Source organism: Papio anubis, chromosome 10, assembly GCF_008728515.1.
Source record: "Papio anubis isolate 15944 chromosome 10, Panubis1.0, whole genome shotgun sequence".
Taxonomy (NCBI): domain Eukaryota; kingdom Metazoa; phylum Chordata; class Mammalia; order Primates; family Cercopithecidae; genus Papio; species Papio anubis.
In genome coordinates this window covers 71,652,805-71,667,395 of record NC_044985.1, presented here as the reverse complement: position 1 = coordinate 71,667,395, position 14,591 = coordinate 71,652,805, and the positions used below count along the sequence as shown (strand labels likewise).

The 14,591-nt window shown below is 39.1% G+C and overlaps 1 long non-coding RNA gene and 1 pseudogene across 1 annotated transcript in view; both read left to right on the top strand.

Annotated features, from left to right (window-relative positions):
• The window catches only part of LOC116269177, a 219,688-nt gene that overhangs the window by 190,705 nt on the left and 14,392 nt on the right, over positions 1–14,591 (top strand). The window lies entirely within an intron of this gene.
• LOC116269352 lies at positions 11,605–11,737 on the top strand (annotated as a pseudogene).

Sequence of the window (14,591 nt, the reverse complement as noted above, 5' to 3'; positions counted from 1 at the left end):
GATAATGATATCCTGCAGTGTTTCAAAAACTGGGATTTATAGATTGTGGGAAATTCACAGGTGTTTTCTCCAGGGGACTACATGTCTCGAATGTTAAGAAACACATGCTGTACTGCACGGGCCAAAAATTTGAAAAGTTGGTCAAACTTTCATTTTGATAATCTATTTAACATCCCTATGGTGTCTATTTTAATTAAATCTTACATGGAAATACTATACTCTATAGAACTGTAGTCAATAAGTAAAATATGTATCTTTTTAAAAGAAAATATGTATTATCGAATCTATTCTTTGCTTTTGCAGCCCTGTCTCTTTGATGCAAGTTTCGAAATGACAAGAGAGTTTTGTAACAATGGTATAAAATGACATTATTATAATAGTCCATTAAAATGAGAAATAATAGAACATGTTAAATCATATAGAAATATTTATATCATTCCTTGAAATTGCAAAGAGATTATATATGTATATGTATATATGTTAATATAATATATAATATATGCTCATATTTCTGTTATACACAAATATTTAATATTTGTTAATATTTAAGATATGTTGTATTTACATATACATATATAAAGAGAGAGAGGGAAGAGAGAGATACAGAAAGATACCTAATTATTTGATCTGTTATTCATTTTACCAGGTTTACATCTACTTGTGACTGAGCAAGTGTTTTTCTTGGATGGAAAAACTGTAAATTATTAACAGTAATTAAGATAAAGTATAATAATTTTACTTGTGCATTTTTACAAGGCAGACATAAGACATTGGAGATTAACTGTGGGTAGGAGTCCAGGAGTCACATTTTCTGTAACCAGTGAGCACATGACACTGTGAAGAGAACACTTTTCTAATATCCCCCATAAAAGGAATTCACAGTAAGATAAGCGCATGTAAAGTGCCATCTAAAGGGACTTAATTACTGAAACACTAAAAGGCCATGAAAAATGGCACATTCACAATTCACTGTATAGCAAGATATATTTAAGTTGGACATGGAAAAAAAATTTTACTTGAATGATTTTTCAAAAAATTATCATCACTTTGAGAAGAGGTATTGAGCCAGTGCCAGAAGCTGAATGTGATCACTCTTGTGGGACTTTGTTATTTTTGGATATAAGGGTGGTTTTATTTCTAAAACATTAAAAACACTTTAGTTTCTTTTGTGGGAGAATGAAAAAATTATCTCAAAATTTGCAGTTTCTTCCATAAGAGTTTGAGTCTACTTGCTTTAGCAAATGGAATACTAGCAAAATAAGTGAAGGAGATGTTTGACACATCTTTGATCATTATTGCTGCTTTTGGAAACCAGCTGTCATTTGAAGAAGTTGAGATTAGCTGAGTATCTAGGGAACCATTTTCTGGCAGGTGACTGAGGCTGATTGTTTCAGGATGGCTTTACACACATGTCTGGCTGCTCAAGTGGCAAACATCCATCATGAACAAACATTGGTCATGTTTGTGAGGCCATCCCAAAACAATCAGCCTTCCATTACCTGCCAGGCAACTGAAGCTGCACACATAAACTCAGAGCATACCAATGGAAGAACCACCCAGCTGAGCCCAAAACAGGCTGACAATCCACAGAATCATCATTTATTGAAGTAGTTATTTATTCCATTAAATTTTGGAGTGGTTTATTACATAATAATAGATATGGCATATCCTCTCTAAACTGACACTAGTTCTCACCATTCCATTCCACTTTTTCATACAACAGAACTTTTCATACATGTATATTATCTACCTGGCTCCTGAAAGCGCTTCAGTTCTGGGCCTCATGGAAAATCTATCCTTTGAAGAAAGAAGCATTGAATAAATATAATATGTTCATATACCAGAAGTACAAATGTGAATAAAACTTAGTAACCCCCATCAAGGAACCACTGTCTAATGGGAAAGATAGCCATGTACACAATATGCATGTGGCCAGCATAGGATACCTAAGAGTGTAATAAAGGCAATCATCCCAGATTACAAATGTCAGATTTTCATTTGTGATTTCAGCAGGCTGTTCCATCTTTTTTTTAATGGTCCTCTATGGCTTTTTATATTCCAAGAATGCCAAGACAGCATACATGTATTCACAAGATTATTATTAGAGACTTCAGATTTTGCTGGATTAAATAGGAACTCCATCCCCACTGGCATTAGCACTAGCAATATCACCTTGTAGCCGTATGATCTCTAGTGAAGTCTCAGGTTAGCTTCCCTAAGCCAATGCCTGAACGATGGCTACTGTGCCCAGTACAATAACCACAACCATTCCCACAACACTGTCCTCTATTGTGAAGTAGACAAAAACTCCAGAGGAAGTTCAATCAGGCCCCCAAATGAAGTATAAGAGAGCATTCTCTTTGATTTTCTTTTACATGGCTGCCAAGGCCCAAATCTCTGGAAGTTCTAAGGAAATAAAGGTGCACTCAGACCATCTGCTTCTGCTGATAACAGTGCAGAGTTGGTAGCCTGGTGGCATCAGCCACTGCTGGTGTGACAGTCATGCCAGGCAGGCAGGTGCAAGCTGCAGAAGACATAACTTGCCAGATGTCACACTTACCTGTGAAAAACACTGTAATTTTCACAGAACAATTAATTGATTATTTAAATCTTCTCATGCTTTACTAACAAACCTTTGCCATGGTTTCCACTGTATTGTTCTCTTATGAGTTTTTCCAGCCATGTTGGTTTCTTGTGCATAAGTGGAGGTCTTTCTTTCCTTCTGGCTTTTAACAATAAAATGGTTGTGTTACAGTTCATTTAAATCTCATTTTCTTATATCTGTCTCTATGTCTGTCTCTATACCATGCACACACACACACACACATACACACACACACACACACACACACACACACACACCCTCTTCTATATATGGATAGTACCCAACAAAATTTTACTTTAGTTTTTTAACACATTACTTTTAATGAATATATTCCATTAAAAGATGGGTAAACATGAGTTCTCCATCTTCCTCTCAGAGCTAGGAAAAGATGACTTTTGATTCTTGGCCCTTTATTTAGTGATATAGATCCCTTCTGCCTGTTCACTGCACTCACAGCCCTTCCTATTCATTCCTTTACTGTTTCAATTGTGGTAGACCATGGCCGGATCTGATTTATTTAGGCCTATCTAAGTCTTGCAATAGAAAACACAACTAGCTGCATATATCGACTAATGGACATTTTGCACAGCTACATATATATCACATAAGCTGTGATATCCAGATGTTATATAAATTGTTGTCAATATACCAGTATGGCACTGGTAGTGTCCCAAGAAATTATACTCAGAACATATAAGCAGATTAAAGTGATATGGATTATTAAAGCTAGCTTGATAAATATGTAGGCAATTATATTAAAGTTTTGGAACATAAAAACCTTGCCATAACCTGTAAAGACCTCACCCTAAACAAAATACCATAACTACCATGGCAGATGTGAAGAAATTGAGGAAATCTCTTCTGATTTTTTTCTGGGATACTAGCATCAATTTTGGTAAAATAAATCAGAAGTACAAAATATGAGTAAAGCCCTTTTGATGCTAAGTTTAAAGAATTCAGTAGTGGAAATGGATGCTCTAGAAGCTTTAGTTGTTTTCTAAGATGATTGTATAGTTAGTAGCAGTCTTTGTTAGGGGGTGCAGGGAAGGAAGGAGGCTATTCCAGATTACTGAGAAAAGGTTCATATTCAAACACAATTTTAATAGTTGCATAATATCTCATCTTAATATTGCCCTGTATTTATTTAACCAACCTATTTTTTGACATTTGGAATGCTTTGGTTTTAAATTATTATACACGAAACTATTAAAACTATACGAAACCTCTTACAGCATAAATCTTTGAACCACATCTGATAATTTCCTTGAAATAAATTCCTAGAAATGGAATTACTGGGTCAAAAATAATGAGTTATTTCTAACTCTTTTAACATATTGCTGTTTTTTAAATGATTATGTGAGGTTGCCTGTTTTGCAGCCTAATTGCCAACTTTGAATCTTTAATTGTTGATAAGTGTTGTTTGCCTTTTTAAAATAAGAATGGCATTTTCTGTTTCAGAAATGTTTTCTTTTCTTATTTGACTTCTAGTTGACTGAGGGCAGAAACCATGGTATGTGCTGTGTGCAGTACTGTTTTTGTCTCCCTCAGCCCTGAGCATAAAATGGGCTCAACGAATACTTTTTGAATAATATATTAATGCCAATTACTTTTACTCATATATAGTAGGTAGTTAACTGATTTAGATATCAGCTAATGAAGATCTGATATTTATCATTAGTTTATATATTAGGCTTTCAAGGAAGTTCAAGAAATTGTGAATGTATTTCTGTAGTGCTTAGGCCAACTGTTTCTCAAAGGAATTATTAAGACAATTTTATTCCCTTCATTTTGGTCGAGTTAGGGTTTCCATTTCCTTTAGTTTCAGTTCATCAAATTATGTTCCTCAGACATGTTTACAATTTTAAAGGCACCTCTTTAGTCAGTAGGGAATCTGAACACCTGATCCTTAGTAACACTAAAGACAAGTAATTGGTCATGTTGAGATGTGGTTTTGTAGCTTAGCAGATTCTCATACCAGCTGTTACGCCTTGTTAATTATTCCAAAAATGAATTTCAGTTTAGGTTAAAGAACATGGCACTCATTCAGGTTTAATTAAGTCTGTTTTAGAAAAATATGCTGTGCCATTCAAACAGCCTGGTCTTATATTAAGAGTTATCTTAATCATTTACTGTACCTGTGGCCATAATGTCCTCATAACTACAAATATTTAAAAATAGTTGATGAAATAATTTCAGGTAATTTCTTACCTATTATTACTTTGATCAGGGTGATTTCATTTTTTAGTTTAAATTATATTATATTTACAAGCGCCATATGTTATAAACTTTTAATTTAGTTCTGAGGTGAAATGTAGGTGCATATGTGCATGTGGGTATACATACACATATGATAGTGGCAGGAGGCAGACAAATTCCTAGGTAGATTGGGGCGGGTCCCTGGTGAAACTGAACCTTCAAGCCAAGAACCTGAAGCCTGCAAACCAAGCTGTCTGTTCCAGGTGGAATCTACCATGCAGAGTGAGATTTTTGCCTTTCAGCCAATTAAATGGTGCTTTTTCCAGGACCGCCCATTGATCAATCAGGATGCACTTCCTTCACTCTGAGTCCATAAACACCCGGGACTCAACTACACATCAGGACTCCGCACCTGCAGGTAGCAACCACCCACTTGGGGTCTCCTCCCTACTGAGAGCTGTTTTGCAGCTCAGTAAAACTCTTCCCCATCTTGCTCACTCTCCAGTTGTCCATGTAACCTCATTCTTCCCAGATATGGGACAAGAAGTCAGGGCCCACTGAGCAGCAGGCACAGAGAGGGCTGTAACATATTTTTGGCTGGCTCACCAAGCTGTGAACCGTGACATGCTCCTGTTTGCCAGATGGCAGGAGTGAAGAGTAGCAACCCTTCTGAGGGCCTAGACCTCAGGATTTCCTGAGCCAGAGCTGTAACACAATAGCCCTCCTGCCCTCCACTGGCATCGAGTGGCTGCCCCACGTGATGGGAAGTGGCAGTGGAGCCAGACCAGCCTGGGAGCTGTAAGCCGGAGCAAGGCGGTAGGACTGAATGAGCTGAAACATGCCACCCCACCCCCACTTGCTGAGCTGCTGGCAACAGGATCGAGAGAGTTGTAGCATGCAACCCCCACCCCTTGGATCTCTGCAGTTGCTGACACCTCTGAGTTTTCAGGTAACGTCATGTTCCTCATCCAGACTCCAGCACCTGCAGTGGAAGCTGTTTATGGTATGCCTGGTCCAGCCATAGCCTCGCATGGAGCCGGCGCCTGTGATGGCACCTGGAGCTGTCCACCTCACCACAGCAGCCAGTTCACTTGGCTGAGCACAGTGGCTGGACCACACTCTCACTTGCTCACACACCCTTCATCACTCCATGCCTGGCTTGTCCTCGGCAGGCATGGGATCCAAGTCAGTAGCATGAACCAAGCACAGCCTGCTGAGCCAAATGGGTAGAATGAGCCCAGTGGGTGTGAATGAAACTCAAGCAGAGGTGCCACCAGTCACAAAGGTTTCTGGCTGGCAAAGTGACACCTGAAGGATCCTGTGACATTTCTGGAGCCTCATCTGGGATCTGCAGAAGGCTGAATAAAAGTGGACTTACTGCTTTCTGTCCTTTTTTTCAGAGTCCCAAAACTCCACAATAACCAGAATGAAAGAAAAACATCGGCCTCTGTTGGTCAGGTAACACTGACTGGCGTGGCTGCTGGACTTAAGACACGGAGGACAGACTTGCTGGAGAGGACACTGTCAATCCCCCATCACTCTCAGGTGTTGGGAATGTTGGCTTTGTTCCAATCCAGTTTCCTTTCATGGATGTCTAGCCACAGCGTCAGATTGGAGAAAGATCCTGGGGCAACTGATGGCATCTAGCTGAGGCCACACCTGAAGGCCCCAAGACCAGCTCCAGCCTCCAACAGCCCATTAGGATGTGAGCGCTAGGACTTCCATTCTTTCCTGTCACATTATCTTTCTTTTGTGGCTGTCATGGCTCGTATCTTTTTATAAATATACAACGTTAAGGGTGTTGTTGCAAACCAGAGAGAGAGTATAGTCATCAAGAGTGTAATCCAGAACAGTGTGGTTTCTATCTATTCTTAGAAGCGAGAAGGATGTAATGATTGAAAGCTTTCTTTCCTCTGTGGAAGAAATTTATTAGCACAGGGCAAGAGGCTACTTCCCCCAGGCACCCTTCTGTCCCCTGAATTTAAGTTTTTTTGTTTTGTTTTGTTTTTTGTTTTTTTTCCACCATGGCAGGAGTCAGCATAACCCTGCAAATACAGGGATTTTTTTCCATGCAAAGATTGATTTTTTTTTCCCTTTTGATAGGCATCTTATTAGGCCAGGTACCCAATCCTTGAGACTCCCTTTTTCTCCCTTTCTTGAGGAGAACCTGGTTCCACAGCTTCACATTAACATTCTACTTATGATAGGGAAGCAATGGAGAAGCTGCCCTGCTGGTTGCTAACTGCAATTTTGTGAGGGCAACCTGGGACTAATTTACTGGGTCCATACACCCTCCTGAGGCACCTTTTTGTCCTAAATTTGATTCCAAGCTTTGGTTTGAAGCCCTAAAAAAGAAAACTAGATCTGAGGCACCCAAAGGTAGTTACAGTGGAAGATCAAGGCACAATGCAGGTGAGCATGACTACCCTGCCAATTAGATCTTCCCACTTCATGAGTGGAGAACTTGCTCACATCCATGGCATAGACGAGGACTAGGGAACCCACACGTTACCAACAGTGTGAGGATAGGGCAGCAGAGGTAAGTGAGAATATCCCTTCCCACTAGGCCTCCCTGCTACATGAGTGGAGCCTCTCGGGGATGCCAGGACTTGGGAAGAAAAGGAGAGAAGAAAAAGGGGGACTTTTTTTTCCTCTGTCTCACAAACTCTGGGTTTTCACTGGAAGAGAGAGAAACTAAGGGATGCCTTTCCCCCTCTCTTCCAGATGGGTAACCAATCATTTTCAGCCTTTACTCCTCTTGAGTGCATCCTGAATTACTGGAACTTCTCTGACCCTCAGACTCTGGAGAAAAAGTGCATCATATTCCTTTGCTCAAAGGCATGGCCGGATTATGTTCTGCAGGAAGGAGAAGCTTGGCCTCGGGAAGGAAGCATTAATTTTAATACCATCCTGCAGCTGGACCTTTTCTGTAAACATGAGAGCAAGTGATCCGAGGTTCCATACTTGCAGGCTTTCTTTGCCTTGCAGGATAATCCAGACCTTTGCCAATGTTATAGAATTGATTCAGTCCTAGGAACCATCTCAGGAGAGGCTGCAAAGAGCAATCCCAAGGGACTAGGGAAGCAACCCTGGAGGTACCTTCAGTGGGGGAGTCAACCCCTCCAGTCCTGCCCCTTCTGGTACACCCCATCTTCCATATCCAGATTCTGTCTCAAGCTTGTCCCATCCTAGAAATCTTCACTTTAGGCAGGTTCTAGTCTCACTCCTGCCCCTACAACAGAGGTCTGGTGAATATAGCTCCAGTAGGGTTCAGGTTCCGTTTTCGCTGTAGGACTTAAGGCAAATCAAGGGGGATCTTTTGCAAGTTTGCAGATGACTCTGACAGATATACAGAGGCTTTCCAGAATTTAACCCAAGTATTTGAACTCTCCTGGACGGATGTTACGTTACTTTTGAATCAAACCCTGACTACTGCTGAAAAGCAGGCCACCCTGCAAGTGGCAGAGAATTTTGCGGATGAGCTTTGTATCTCAGATAGTGCCAGGGAAGAGAATGAGCCTTATCCAACTGGAAGAAAAGAAGTATCATTGGAGGACTCTAAATGGGACCCCAATGATGAAATGAGAGAATGAAAAATGAAGCACTTTCAGGTGTGTATATTGGAGGGCTTTTGAAGCACTAGAACTAAGCCTCCCAATTACTCCAAACTGTCTTTGATAGACCATGGATTAGATTAAAATTCCACTGCCTTCCTGAAAAGGCTAACAGAAGCATTAGTACAGCATACCTCTCTGTCTCCTGATTCATTCAAGGGACAACTAATCCTAAAGGATATATTTATTACTCAGGCAACCCCTGATATCAGTAGGAAGCTGCAGAAACAGGGCATGGGGCCAGATAGTACTTTAGAGAACGTGCTGAAAGTGGCCACCTCGGTCTTTTACAATAGGGATTGGGAAGAATCCTGAGAGAGGAGACACAATAAAAAGGCAGAGGGTATAATGGTAACCTTGCAGACTCACAAACCCCAGAATCCCTGTGATGCACTTCTTAACTGCTACAAATATGGCAAGCCATGGCACGTTAGGAAGGACTGCCCAAGCAACATGAGGAAGCCACCTCGACCGTGTCCAGTTTATGATGTGGACCACTGGAAGGTGCACTCTCCCGGGAGATGCAGATCACTAGGTCCACAGCCAGTTTTCCAAATGGTCCAGCAGGACTGATGGGTCATGGGGCCCCTCTCCACAGCTCCAGTGGTTCAGACTGCCATTATCCTCCAGGAGCCCTGGGTGATTCGGAAAGTTGAATGGAGGAAGGTGGACCTCCTTGTGGACACTAGAGTGGGCCTTTCAGTTCTCCTCTGAAATCCACCCCCACTCCTCTCTTAGCAGGACCATGAGGGGTGTCTCCATAAAGTCTTTAAACTGATATTTTTCCAAACACTTAGTTGTAATTGGGGAGATGTCTTGTTTACTCCCACCTTTTAAATCATGCCTGAAAGCCCAGCTCCTCAGCTAGATAGGGGTATTGTGACTGGTATGGGAACCACCTTCCTGATGGTTCCAGGACAGACTGTTTGCCTCTTTCTAGTGGAGACCAATATTAACCCAGAGGTTTGGGCAACTAAAGGGAAAATTGGCTGAGCCACAACCACCACACTGGTCCAGATCCACCTTAAGGATCCTACCTCCTTCCCTAACCAGAGACAATATCCACTACAAACAGAAGTTAGGAAAGGGCTAGAAGCTATCATTGATAACTTGAGGATGCAGGGCCTCCTCAAGCCCCACAACAACCCTTGGAATACTCCTATATTGGGGTATTACAGAAACAACAGGGAATGAAGACTGGTCCAGGTCCTCTGCCTCATTAATGAGGCTGTGGTTCCAATTCATCCAGTGGATCCCATTCACTATACCTTAAATACCTGGGGGAACAAAATGGTTCACAGTCCTGGACCTAAAGGATACCTTTTTCTACATACCATTATACCTTGACTCCCAGTATTTGTTTGCATTTGAAGATCTCTCCAATAAGACCACCCAGCTCACCTGGATGGTGTTACCCCAGGGATTCTGAGATAGCCCCCACCTGTTTGGGCAGGTGTTGTCAAAAGATCTCTCTGAGCGCCTTTATCATCAGGTTAAAGTTTTATAATATGTAGATGACAGTTTCCCTTGTGCCCCAACTGAGGAAATCTCTCAGGAGGGCAGTAGGGTTCTTCTTAATTTTCTGGCTAACAGAGAATATAAGGTCTCAAAATGTAAGGCTCAGAATGAGCACATGCTGTTGGAAAAAACAGCGCTGATAGATTTGCTTAATGCAAGGTTGCCACAAACCTCCAACTGGCATTTTTTTAAAGCAGTATCTATGATGCACGATAAAGAGAAGCACAATAAAACAAGGTATGTCTGCATCATAGGCTTTAACTTTTGTTTTGTTTAATTAGTATTTTCAAAGAATAAGTTATTTAGACTTTGGTCTTCCCATTTCCTTAAGAGAGGAATTAGCCTCCAAATCACATAAATTCTTATGTAAATGGATTGCTAGAAATTATGGATTTGGGCAGCCATCTGGTTTCAAATATGTATGAGCTCAGAAGGGAGTAGTGTTTTATTCTTCATTTTGTGATACTACTTAATTTTCATTGCACATTTTCTCACAAAAGGTGGCCTCTTCTAAATATAACATTAAAAAGTAAAGAAAGAAAGGCTAACCTTTCATTGCAACTTCTCTAGAGTTGAAGTGCTTTCCTCTGATCTATGTAGAAAAGGCAAGACCCTTCAAAGCATCTATACTTGTTAAGGATCAAAGAGAATACTTCTAAATGAAAAGGTAGAGAGATAAAATGAAAGTTATCAGTAGAACTCTGTCCTAGTCTTTTAGTATCCGAGAATCACTATTCTTTTTATGATAATTTCTAACGATTGGGGATCTTCAAAAACAAAAGTACCTATCTTTTGAAGTCAGGTCTTGAGATGACAGGCCAAAGTGCTGTGTAAGGAACTACTGCTTTGGGGAAATTTGAATCCAACTGACTGGGAATTATAATCTTTAGGACAGAATGTAGAATTGCACTCACACAAAGACCAGAAAAGAGAAAAACTTTAGCCCAAAACAGACAAAGGATAAAGGCGAGAAAGCATTCTCACCATAAAGGTTAGATGGAAAAAAAATTTGACAAAACCGAGTGAAGGGCCGTGTGTGGTAGCTCACACCTGTAATCCCAGGACTTTGGGAGGCTGGGGAGGATCACGAGGTCAGGAATTCAAGACCAGCCTGGCCAAGATGGTGAAATCCTGTCTCTACTAAAAATACAAAACAGTTAGCTGAGTGTGGTGGCACATGCCTGTAGTCCCAGCTACTCAGAAGGCTGAGGCAGAAGAATCACTTGAACCCGGGAGGTGGAGGTTGCAGTGAGCTGAGATAGCTCCACTGCACTCCAGCCTGGGCCACAGAGCTAGACTCTGTCTCAAAAACAAAAACAAAAAACATTAAAATATGGAGCAGTGATTTCTGTAATGCAAGGGTTGCCCCCAGAAAATTTGTTTCAGGAGATCTTTCCCACCATCCATCTATACTAAATGATTGGCATCATAAAATTTTGTCCTTCACTAAACCTCAAACATGAATTCCTAAAGAATTGGATTATGTGCCCAATCACAGTGGTTATCCTGGATAGTCAAACAGAAAAAGAAGCAGATTAGAGACTTGTCAACTCAACATTTCAGCAAAGAGTAAAGAAGAAGATGAAGAAAAGAAAAGAAAATATTGGTTTTTCCAACTATATCCAGGAGAAAGCTGTGCTTTCAACTCTGTGCATAGAAAAATTCCATCCTATCACTTCTTGGCCTTTTGGCTAAGATCAAGTGTAGGAAGACTGCATCCAAGAGATATTCAGAGTTGGTACAGGGACTGCCCTGGACAGCAGGGCAGCTAATACCCCCATATCATAAGCTCCTCTTATTCCACACAGCCCCATACTCCACAGCCACAGATTTTTGTGGGTTGAAAAGCCCAAGGCAAGACTTCTAAAATTAAGATTGGTTTTCCCCCACAAGGCAAGAAGAATTCTTATTTGGCCTGAGAAAATACACTTTCTGACACCTCTACAAGCAATATAAACACAGATGAGAGTCACCAGATATTTGTGTTAAATTCAGACCTCAAAATATAGGCAACAAAATTAACAAAACTAAATCATTAGAAAACAGTTAATTAGGGATAAACTAATTTAATATAATAATTACAGTTGTAAAGATAAGAAAGAATAATGTATTTTGAAAAATATACAATTTTAAAACCTCAATATTCTTAATATATGTGAAAACATATGTTATTATGTATATATACCTATGTTGAAAACAGAATAGACACAACTGAAGATAGTAAGCTAGAAGACTGAGAAAGAAAAATTTCCCAGAAACCACAGAAATAAATGAATTTAAAAAGTGTATGTAGGATTATGTGTGTGTGCATGTGTGTGTGTATATATATTTACATAGAGATATATAATATGTATAAATTATATATAATGTATATGTGTGTATATAAAAATATGAATATATACTATATATTTTATTTAATATTTAATTTAAATATATAAAATATGTAAATATAAATATATACACACACACACGCACACACACATACATACACTCTCTTTATATGTATGACAACATGTATATATGCATACACAGCCTGGAACCCCTGCAAGGTGGCTACTGTTATTCTGGATGTTATTTTCCTTTCTCAGTCTTCTAGTTTACTACATTCAACTGTGTCTACTCTGTTTTCAACACAGTTACACATATATAATATATGTTTTCACATATCTTAAGGCTATTGAGTGTGTTTTTTAATGTGAATATTTTCCAAAATATATCATTCTTTCTTATCTTTATAACTATAATTATCCGGAATAATAATAGCCTTCTTGCAGGGGTTCCAGTCTCCAACCAAAACAGAGACAAGTAAGTGGAATAAATAATCAAACAATCAAATGAATGAGTCTAAAGTTTGAAATGAACAGCTGAGACCTGAACAAAGTGAATAAAAACAGATTCAAACTCAGGTATATGTTAGTGACATTTAAGAACTGCATAGGGAAGATAGAATTGTTAATATTTTCAAAGAACAAAGTATGTCACATTCCAAAAACAAAACAAATCAAAGAGACATCAAACTTCAGCTTGAGCAGAAAAATATTTAAAGGCAATCAAGCAAAGCCTCCAAAATGCTGAGGGAAAAGTGATGTTAAATTGAGAATTTTGTAGCTAATCAAATGAGCATTCAGTTATGAGGACAAAATAAAATTTATTTTGGATATGCAAGAGCTCAATCTATTAGGGATAAATTCTTTCTGAAAAAAATATAGCTTGCTCTACCAAAGTTAATATAATATAAACTAAATATGAGAAAAAAAGGGGAGGCCGGGCGTGGTGGTTCACGCTTGTAATCCCAGCACTTTGGGAGGCCTAGGAGGGCAGATCACCTGAGCTCAGGAATTTGAGAGCAGCCTGGCCGAAATGGTGAAAGCCCATCTCTACTAAAAATACAAAAATTAGTGGGGCATGGTGGTGGGCACTTGTAATCCCAGCTACTTGAGAAGCTGAAGCAGAGAATCACTTGAACCCAGGAGGCGGAGGTTGCAGTGAGCCAAGATTGCACCACTGCACTCCGGCCTGGGCGACAAGAGTGAAACTGTCTCAAAAAAAAAAAAAAAAAAAAAGAAAGAAAGAAAACAAGTTGAGATAGAGTCTGTGATAATATCAATTAAAATTATGCATAATTTCTAAATTTGTACATAAGGTAATAGCAGCTAGAATATTTTATTTCAGAAAGTAGAGGATAGGGAAAGAGAAATAATGCTAATTAAAAGCTGGATCAATTCAACAAAGCTTAGGAAAATAAAACCAATCAAAATGCAATAGAGGCAGTCAATATGGTAGAATTCAGTAATCATAAGGACTGTGGGTTAACACCTATTGAAATACAGAGACTTTAGGACTATCTTACAATCTGAACATACATGAAATGATTGCAAGAGATACAAATAATATAGAAAAGGCTGCAAATAAAGGGAGAGAGACAGATATACTTGACCGATGATATTTTGAAAAAACCAAATGCAATAATATCACTACCAAAAATGTAGAAATTATAAATTAATATGTTTAGTAGACAGAGTATTATTAAAAATTAATAAAAATGAATCATTTAAGAAAATATAATGAACAGAATTATAAGGTATTAAACAGCATCATTTTGAAGCAAATAGAGAAAGAATTCCACAAGTTATTCAAAGAGAAGCTGGCAAATACGCCAACTATTTGTGGAGATTTCAACATCCTTTGGTTAAGAATAAGCAGATCAAATTTTTGGAAAAAAAAGTTATTATTATTTGGGGAACATGAATATCTAACTAAACATCGCGTGTGCATATTTTATATGTGTATGAATATGTGTATGTACATATATACATATTCATGTATATACAATAATGTAAATATGCAAAAGCAAAAAGTCTAAACTGTTGTTGTTTAAATAGCCATCAGTGTTTTAAATATTAATTCCATTTAAGGAGCCAAAGAACAATCTCAAATTTTCCAAAGTAAGAATCTTTTAAAAGCTATTTGTCCCCCAGGCAAAAATGAATTTGGTAATTAACAAGAAAATAGCCAAAATTGGCCGGGCGCGGTGGCTCAAGCCTGTAATCCCAGCACTTTGGGAGGCCGAGATGGGCGGATCACGAGGTCAGGAGATCGAGACCATCCTGGTTAACACGGTGAAACCCCATCTCTACTAAAAAAAAATACAAAAAAAC